The following is a 9383-nucleotide window of genomic DNA, read 5'->3' on the forward strand; positions in this document are numbered from 1 at the left end:
AGGGCGCCAAGTTTTCCCGCGCTCACCAACCGCCATCCGAGTCTCGTGCCTGTTTCCCGCGTGATCCAGGGTGACGTCACGGGGCGGGAACAATCAGCCAGACTGCAGACAGGGAACAGAGGGATGTGGACCCATCACAGGGAGTACTTCAATGTACTGGGTATTGTCATCTCCAGACAGTGTGTACACAGGAGCTGAGGAATTAACTTCTCTTTTCTTTATCTGGGAGCTTAGTTTGCAGAGGAAAATTAAATGTTAATCACTTCCTAAAAATCTAGTTTTGTTCGCATCTAACGCTTAGGGTGGCACAGTGGTTAGCACTGCTGCCTCACAGCACCAGGGACCTGGGTTCCATTCCCCGCTTAGGTCCCCTGTCTGTGTAAAGTTTGCATGTTCTCCCCGTGTCTGCGTGGGTTTCTTCCGGGTGCGCCGGTTTCCTCCCACACTCCAAAGAGGTGTTAGGTGGATGGGCCATGCCTCTTAGTGTCAGGGGGATTAGCAGGATAAATATGCAGGGTTACAGGGATAGGGCTTGGGTGGGATTGTTGTCAGTGCAGGCTGAATGGCCTCATTCTGCACTGTATGGATTCTATGATTCTCTTCTTCAATAATTCTTAACCAAAGAAAATACTGTTAAACTTACATTTCACCCAGTCTTAATCAGGGATGAACCAGTCTCTCCTAGAGGCCATCTCTGTTTTGTTAATTAGGTAGCAAGCTTAATTTGGCTTCTGTAGTTAATGCAAAGCTGTGTCTCAGCTAGTATAAACAGGTCTGAGTGCCTTGAAGACTAAGTGTGACTTCATAGAGTGAACAGCTGGAAGTTTTGTGAGTGAGGATATTGGTGAAGAGGGGAAGTGCTCGTAATGTCCGACGTGTGTTAGGGGTTGTGGGTTGTTTAAAAAAAGACACGGTTTGCACATGTAGATTGAAAGTAACACACACGGTTTATTGAAAGAGATGTTCTCTGCACTGCACAGAGTACAAACTGAAACAGCAGCCTGTGCAACATCCTAATGACATCAACATCGAATCATGTGATCAGCTCTTTAAATAATCTGCAGATGATACAAAGTTGGGTGGGAGGGTGAGCTGTGAGGAGGATACAGAGATGCTTCAGTATGATTTGGAAAGGCTGAGTGTGTGGGCGTGTGCATGGCAGCTGCAATATAATGTGGATAAATGTGAGGTTATCCACTTTGGTAGCAATAATAGGAAGACACTATTACTTGAATGGGTGTAAATTCAGAGAGATGGATACTCAATGAGACCTTGGAGTCCTTGTGCATCAGCTGAAAGTAAGCGAGCAGGTACAGCTGTCAGTAAAGAAGGCAAATGGTATGTTGGTCTTAATAGTGAGAGGATTTGAGTACAGGGATAGGGATGTTTTGCTGCAATTGTATAGGGCGTTGGTGAGGCCACATCTGGAATATTGTGAGCAGTTTTGGTATCCTCATCTGAGGAAGGATGTCCTTGCTATAGAGGGAGTACAGCGAAGGTTTACCAGGTTGATTCCTGGGATGGCAGGTCTGTGATATGAGGAGAGACTAAATTGGTTAGGATTATATTCATTGGAGTTTGGAAGAGCAAGAGGGGATCTCATAGAAACTTATAAAATTCTAACAGGGTTAGACAGGGTAGATTCAGAAAGAATGGTCCCAATGGTGGGGGAATCCAGAACTAGGAGTCATAGTTTGAGGATAAGGGGTAAACCTTTTAGAACTGAGGGGAGAAATTTATTCACCCAGAGGGTAGTGAATGTATGGAATTCACTACCACCAAATGTAGTTGAGGCCAAAAAGTTGTCTGATTTCAAGAAGAAATTAGATATAGCTCTTGGGACTGAAGGGATCTGGGGGGGGGGGAAGGCTTTAGGGGTATTGTTTTTATGCAAATTCGGCACTTAGAATTTTTTGGGAGAGTCCAGCCCATGATTCCAGGAGACACATGAACACCCATTGATTGTGGCAAGGCCAACACAACATAACAGGCTATGAGATGAAGACGAGTAGAATCAGTGGAAACAATGCATCCCTCCCCGATGAGCTCAATGCATTCTATGCTCACTTTGAGCAGGGGATCAACGAGAGGTCATCATCTGCCCCAACAGCATCGGTTGAACTGGTAACCAAAGTCACCATCGTCAGATCGGCCTTCCTGAAAGTTAACCCACAGAAAGTGACTGGCTGGATGGGGTCCCCAGCCGAGCACTTAGATCCTGCGCATACCAGCTGGTGGGGGTATTCGCAGACATTTTTAACTTCTCCTTGCTCCAATCTGAGGTTCCTATTGCTTCAAGAAGATGACCATCATCCCTATACCAAAGAAAAGCCAACCATCGTGCCTTAATGACTCGGTTGTCTACTTAACTTCAGAATCACACAGAATCTCTGTGATTCACCCTGTATGGATAAGATGTTCAGTTGAAGCTCTTCATCATATTTGTGGACATCCTCTTCTTCACAGTCATAATTCTTTTCCTCCATGTTGTAAACTCTTTTTGTAGAATGCATTCATTCAGCTAATGGCTCATTTTGGCACATCTGTGAAATGCTTGTTGCTGTTTTGACTTCTTATGGGCAGTTTCCAGCTTGTGGACCTTCATTCCCACAACTAATTGTGACACCTCTTTAGCAGGCAGTTCCATTGGCACTGTGGTTTCTACTGCTGTCTTTAAAGTCAAAACATTTTCAGTAAGCAATCTTCTTTGGATAGCCTCATTTTGGAGTCCACAAACTAGATCATCTCAGAGTATCTTCTAATGACTCACCAAACTCATAATGTTGTGCCAGCTTTTTTAAGGTTGCCACAAACTGAGCAATGCTTTCGCCTTGCACTTGATTCCTTCAGTGAAACCTGAACCATGATGATCGATAGCTTTGGAGAGTTATGCTTTTTGCTAAGTCATTGTAAGTTTTGGTTCCTGGCTTTGCTGGATGAACCAAGTTCCAGAGCAAATTGAATATTTTACTTTCTATCCTAGTGAGAAAAACTGGTACAAGCAACTCATTTGCAGTTTTATTTGCTTGTATAAAGTACTGAAAATGCACTACATAGGAACTCCATGACTTTTCTTATTTGAAAGGGCCCATGGTGCCGATTTGACCCACCATTTCACTTGCAGGTACTAGCAACTCACAACTGCTCAGTATTTTTTTTACTGTCTTCCTAGTACTCCCCTTTTTGTCTTGGAAACTGTTAATTTGATGTATTATTGTTCAAATGACCCCAGCTGTACAGCAAAGCATCCCTCCTTTCTAAATGTGCCAGATACTGATTGGAAAAACTCCCGTCTTTTAAAAACGAAGAATTTTTTTCTTACTTAACCTTCCTGCACTGGCATTTCCGTCTTTAATACTGTTGTTGCTTCCCCCCAGCTTTCTGATATTCGAAGTGTGAGAAACCACAATGTTTGTTTTCTCTACTTAGGATATTTTCTCAATTTTATCAATGAAACAAAATCCCGACTTATCGCCAATTTTCTTATTGTAATACCCTACTTGTGTAAACGTGGTTTACACAAGTAGATTCAAAGTAACACACAAATGGTTTATTGAAAGAGATGCTCTCTGCACTGCACAGTACAAACTGAAGCTAAAACAGCAGCCTGTGCAACACCCTAATGATGTTGCCATCAAATCATGCGGTCAGCTCTTAAACAATCTGAAACCACTTAAATATTGTTCCTTTCTTTTTCTACCTTTTTCAGCCTCTGGTATTAGTTCTTATTTTGGTACAGAGAATGAGTAGTTTGTAATGTTCAGATATGGCAGGGCAGGGCAGCTCAGCTGAGTACAGTATATATCTGGTAGTATATGGAAGTCATGGATGTATCATGTGTCCTAGACTAATGCATCTTCAGGAAATGGCACCAGCTGCAGAAGCTTGAGCTATGGGTTTCAGAACTTCAGCAGTGGCTGGAGTCACTGTCGTGCTTCTGCAAGGTAGAAAACTATGCCCACAGCACATTTAAACAAATGGTCACATCACAGTGCAGAACTTGCAACCAGAGAGGGAATGGGTGACCGACAGGTAGCCTAAGAGAACCAGAGAGATAGTGCAGGTGTCCCCTGAGTCGATCTCGCTCACTATCCAGTTTTCAATTTTGGAGACTGGTGAGGGTAATGATTCCTCAGATGACTGCAGCAAAAGCAAAATCTATGGCATCATAAGAGGCTCAGTGGCACAGGAGGAGAGAAAGAAGAGTGAAAAAGCAACAATGATCAGAGATTCATTATTATGTTCAGTGTCACATGCTAGTGAGCTTAGGAATAGGAGGATTGAGCAATTGAACAGATGGCTGGAGAATTGGTGTAGGAGGGATGGCATCAGCTTCCTAAGGCATTGGGACCAGTTCAGGGGCAGAATGAAGTCAAGCATCAAATATGATTAAATGTAGAACAATGGTAAAAAGACAAAATTAAGGGCACTCTATCTCATAAGCAACAAGTTAGATACTTTGAAGGCACAAATAGAAGTAAATGGGTATGATCTAATTACCACTACAGAGACATGGTTACAGGGTGACTGAGACTGGGACCTGAATATTCAAGAATATCGATAATTTAGGAGGGATAGGCTATAAGAAAAAGGAGGTGGGGTAGCACTGTTATTAAGGGCCAAGTCAATACATTAGTAAGAGTGGATCATAGATTGAAGGATCAAGATCTAGAGTCAATTTGGATGGAGCTAAGAAACTGCAAAGGACAGCAAACATTGGTGGGAGTTGTTTATAGGCCACCAAACTGTAGTGGTAACGTTGAGTACAGTATATATTAGGAAATTAGAGCTGCATTTAACATGGGAAATGCAGTAAGAATGGGTGAGTACAACTTACATTTAGACTGTAAACCTCATACTGCGGAGCATGAATTCCTGGAGTGTGTACGAGATGGGTCTCGGGAGTAGTATGTTGAAGAACCAACTAAGGCTATTTTAGATTTAATATTATGTAATGAGAAAAGACTTATTAATAAACTTGCTGAACCTTTAGGAAATAATGATCATAATATGATAGAGTTTTACATAAAGTTTGAAAATGATATAGTTCATCCTGAAACTAGGGTCCTAAATCTGAACAAAGGAAATTATGAAGGTATGAGAGATAAATTGGCTATGGTGGACTGGGAAAAAACACTCAAAAAATAGATGGTAGACAAGCAATTGTTAGTCTTTAAAGACATATTACATAGTTTACAACAAATATATCTTCCTCTAGGCACAAAACCCAATAGTTAAGGTGAATCAACCATGGCTAAGAAAAGAAACTACAGATTGCATTTGATTAAAGAAGGTGGCTAATTAGGTGGCCAGAAAAAATTGATTGGGAGTAATTTAGAATCCAGTAAGGGATGACCAAGAAACTGATAAAGAAAGGGAAAAGAGAATATTAAAGCAAGTTAGTGAGAAATGTAAAGGCTTATTAGTTTTGTGGGAAGGAAAAGATTAGCAAGGAAATTATGGGGTCCATTACAGGCAGAAACAGGAGAATTTATAACGGAGAATAGGAAAATGGCAGAGAAACTAAACAATTACTTTGTGTCTGTCTTCACAGAGAAAAATACAGAAAATCTCCAGAACTACCAAGGAGCCAAGGGGCTTGTGAAAACAGGGAACTGAAAGAAATTAGGTTTCCTCCCACTGTCCAAAGATGTGCAGGCTAGGTGGATTGGCCATGCTAAATTGCCTGTTAGTGTCCAAAGATGTGTAGGTTAGGTGGATTAGCCTTGGTAAATGCATGGGGTTAAGGGGATAGAATGGGGGGAGAGCCTTAGTGGAATGCTGTTTTAGAGAGACGGCACAGACTCAATGGGAGGGATGGCCTCTTTTTGAGCTGTATGGATCCTATGGTTCAAAATTACTAGCAATAGAGAGATAGTCTTCCAAACGTTGATAGGATTTATGGTTGGTAAATCCTCCGGACTTGATGACCGTCCGCGGCGGTCAGACCCGACGCAAGGTCCGGGGCGGTCAGACCCAACGCAAGGTCCGGGGCGGTCAGACCCAGTGGGCACTGGAAATAATGATATCCCTGGATATAGGGATAATGGATGCATTGGTGGTCATCTTTCAAAATTCCATAGATTCTGGAAAGATTCCAAAATAACGGAAAGTAGCAAATATATGCCTACTATTTAAGAAGGAAGGGAGAGCAAATATAGAGAACTACAGACTTGTTAATTTGATGTCAATAGTAGGAAAAGGTTTAGAATTTATTACAAAGGACGTGTTAACTAGGCACTGGAAATAATGATATGATTGGACAGAGGCAAATCATGTTTGAGAAACCTGTTTGAGTTTTTTGAGGATGTTCCTTGTAGCATAGATAGGGGAGAAACAGTGGATGTGGTGTATTGGAATTTCCGGAAGACTTTGATAAGGTTCCACACAAGAGGGAGGGAACGAAATTAGAGCACATTTGATCGGGGGTAATATACTGATATGTATTAGGAATTGGGTAACAGACAGAAAACAGAGAGTAGAAATAAATGGTTCATCCTCAGGTTGGCATGTGGTTACTAGTGGGGTAAGGCTCAGTACTGGGGCTACAGCCGTTCACAATCCATATCACTGGTGGGCAACCTGTAGCCCAGGGGCCCGTGTAGCCCATCTGGGTTCTGAGCCTGACCCCACGTGACACTTTGTTGACCGTTGCCCACGCACAGAGTTGCCACATTCCATTGGTTTCTACCCATGTAGCCTTATTCCTATCGGTATAACTGAAGTGATGCGTACATAAAGCAGGGGCACATGAAGTGAGGTGCGTGCTGATTGTTCACAACATTGACCAATCCAATCTTCACACAGGGAATACTGCAATCCTGTCCAGAGTCAGAAAAGACCTCATCCAGTCCCAGACAGGGAACAATGGAGCCAGCCTTGTGACAATACTGTGCCTTTAAGAATATTTTTATCACGTTTCTTGTAAGGGGTATGCTTAGAATTCAGCTCTGTTTACATGGTGTCAATTTGTCTGCACCAGGTAACTCACATGCTGAAACTGCAGACTAATAATTGATCCTAGATAATGTGGAGTGTTTGTTTTAATCTGAGTTAATGCATTTTTGTTTATTTTTGCGTTTTTTCCCTGGGGTTTCAGAATAGGGTTTGATTAGGTTGATTGACAAGATACAGAGTCATGTGAATGAGTGGAGCTAAGCTTACAGAGCAAACAGTTGAGATTTTGCTTGGTTCTGAAAGAAGTAGAGGTGTCTTTCTCTCTCTCTCTGGAGGCTGCTGCTTTGGGCTGTCAGAAAACTAGTGTCTCTCTTTCCAGAAGTGTTCAAAGGCTCTAGGACTGTTAACAAGTAAAAACACATAATCCTTTGTTGTTTGTTAAATGATTTTGAAGAGGCGTTTAAGTCTATGAGGAATATTACTTAAATTGGAACTAATAGAGATAGATTAGCAGCTAAGAATTGTATCTTCTCATGTTTAAGTATTTCAATTGTTAAAATAAAGCTAATTCATTCATTATTGTTAAACTGTATTGTTAAATAAAGTTTGTTTTGATAAGTGCTTCCTAGTAGGTCAATAGAATCACACCTGGAGTGAAACACCTTATCCTCAAACTAATGCTAAAATAGAAAAATAGTTAGGGTCATATCCCTTGGGGTTTCTGATCTGCTCCATAACAGTGTCCAGGCAGAGAATATGGCATCCAGGTCCCACAAGTGTTAGAGGGATATCATTTGAATCCAAAATCTGGTCAATCAGAGGCAAGTGACCTGCTATCCACTGAGCCAATTCTGACATAAGGACAGTGTTGTGTTGATATTGTGATGATACAAGTGCAATTGATAAAATTATATATTTTTTATGTTTGCAGATTCAGTTCTATTCTACAGGGAGTCGGTGTGTCTGGAAAACACTTAACTCATGCTGGGAGAGCAGGATAATTACTCATTTTAGCCAGGTAGTATTTTCTTAGAATAGAGCTAATGGATGTTTTCCCTGGAGTTTTGATTAAAGGAATGGAAGGTGGGTTTAGGTCGGCAGGGTCATGTGATGATGTGATTAATGGGAGGAGCTAGCTCTATAACAGAGAAAAAGCTTTTCAGTTCTGGCTGGGAATTGCTTGAAGACACGTTTTCTGTAAGCTGCTGAGACTCGTTCTCTCTCTTGGAAAGTTTCAAGACTGTCTCCACTCATTATAGCAAGTATATTCATGGTTGCTAACTGTATTTAAATTGTTTTTGAGTCTGTAAGAGAAATGTTGCTTATTTGGAATGGGAATAATGATAAGTTAGAAATTAATGTTGTTTCCTTTCATTTTTAAATGTTGTTCAACTGTTATTAATTAAGCTGATTCATTTGTTAGAGTTATATTTAAACCGTGTTGATAAATAAAGTTTGTTATAAAAGATCCCTACTTTGTCAGTGGAATTAGTCCTGGAATGAATTATCCCATTCTCGTTTTTATGCCAAAATGGAAAAAATTGTAGGCGTCTCGTCTGGTGTCCTAATGTAACTTGGGATTCTGGTCTGGGACCCTAATAATATTTGAAGCAGTGTTGTCGTTCTGGTGAAGCTCTTCAATGAGAAACAAGTCTTGGTGATATCCCCTTGATTTAAAAGCCATGAATACTTTGACAGCCATGAGCAATATGTGAGTGGAGCTGGCAATTCCATCCTGACCAAAATATTATGAAGCATTTGCTGATCACAGTGGTTAAAAACACAGAAGAAGATCACTCAACGCATAGTGTCTATGTCAGGCTTTATTAGAAGAATCTGAAACTATTCTCACTGTGCTGCTTCCTGCTATACCCTTGTGTCCTCTGCTTTGAATATTTTATGCAATTAAATGTTAAAACCTGTACCAGTCTGTTCATCAACTATCCCCTGGAGCATCCTTTGCTCCTAACAGTCCTTATCATTTTTTATCATTGCCTTTGATACTGAAGGAAATAAATCTTCTCCTATTCAACTGATCAAAAACTCTTTGTTCACTTTAAGAACATCTATTACATCTCCGCTTAGCTTCCTATGCTGCAGCTCAGCTAGCCCCCGTACATTAAATCTCCCCTGAAGTGATAATATCACAAGGTGCATCTTTGAGGAATTGTTAGACAGGCTTAGATGAGATTTATATAACAATAAGCTGCTTCAGGAATTTATTTCAAACCCCAGTTCCCAATACAAATACATTGCTGTGAAAACCAATGCACTAGTGCTAATGCATCTTGTTTTAAATATGCCCAGAGTGAACACAATACTCCAGCTGAGGTCTACTAAGTGTTTTATAAAGGTTAAGTATAACTTCTTTGCTTTTCTACTCCATTCCGCTCTTAATAAAGACCAAGATCCTACATTTTGTAAAGAATCTTGTCAACTTGTCCCGCCACTTTTAACTACCTGTATAAGTATACTTCCAGATCTCT

The sequence above is a fragment of the Mustelus asterias genome, chromosome 21 (genome assembly GCF_964213995.1).
Source record: "Mustelus asterias chromosome 21, sMusAst1.hap1.1, whole genome shotgun sequence".
NCBI classification, from domain to species: domain Eukaryota; kingdom Metazoa; phylum Chordata; class Chondrichthyes; order Carcharhiniformes; family Triakidae; genus Mustelus; species Mustelus asterias.